The sequence below is a fragment of the Ursus americanus genome, chromosome 2, assembly GCF_024610735.1.
Source record: "Ursus americanus isolate L20-20 chromosome 2, mUrsAme1.1.p, whole genome shotgun sequence".
NCBI classification, from domain to species: Eukaryota; Metazoa; Chordata; class Mammalia; order Carnivora; family Ursidae; genus Ursus; species Ursus americanus.
In genome coordinates, this window is record NC_142128.1 from 90,275,121 (window position 1) to 90,275,807 (window position 687).

The window sequence follows — 687 nt, forward strand, 5'->3', positions numbered from 1 at the left end:
ATCAAGCCCCACATCAGGCTCCTCCGCTGGGAGCCTGCTTCTTCCTCTCCCACTCCCCCTGCTTGTGTTCCCTCTCTCACTGGCTGTCTCTCTGTCAAATAAATAAATAAAATATTTAAAAAAAAAAAAAACAACTTCACTAATGCGGGAAAATGGCGTTGATCTAAGTAACTTTGGAAATGAGTAGTCTGTAAGATTAAAGTCGAAAGAAACTATACACAGCACCATACTCTAATTGATAATATTAATTTCCATTGGGGGTTAATTTTTTTTTCCAGGGGAGAACACGAACAGTCCCCCACCACCACAAATCATGCAGTTGAGTTTGCCACATTTGGGGAAATCACTGGGGTCGGCCCATCCTGAGTGCAATGGACGAAAACCTGGGAAAACCATTTTGTGATCATGGTATCTCCCCTGCCAGGCAAGTATGGGGGGATTAATTTTTGATACTGCTATACTTATATACTAGAATCAATGCACTGGAATTGAAGTAAATGGATGGTGTGTATGTGGGGAGAGCCAGTTTTCTCACTGTTGAAATGGGAGTTTACAAATAAGCAAGGGAGGAGGCTAGAAAGATCCATGTGGTAATGGATTAGAGCTGGAGAGAGTATGAACTTACATTCAGCTTAATGAATAAAGATGGTTACATATAGAAATATTTATAGCTATATGTATATACAC

General features: G+C 40.3%; 1 non-coding gene across 1 annotated transcript; it reads right to left on the minus strand.

The window, feature by feature from the left end:
- Positions 1-275: 275 nt before the first annotated feature.
- LOC123801475 (U1 spliceosomal RNA) lies at positions 276-432 on the minus strand. The gene has a single exon (XR_006782243.1). It is a non-coding gene; the product is annotated as a U1 spliceosomal RNA (small nuclear RNA).
- Positions 433-687: the final 255 nt, after the last annotated feature.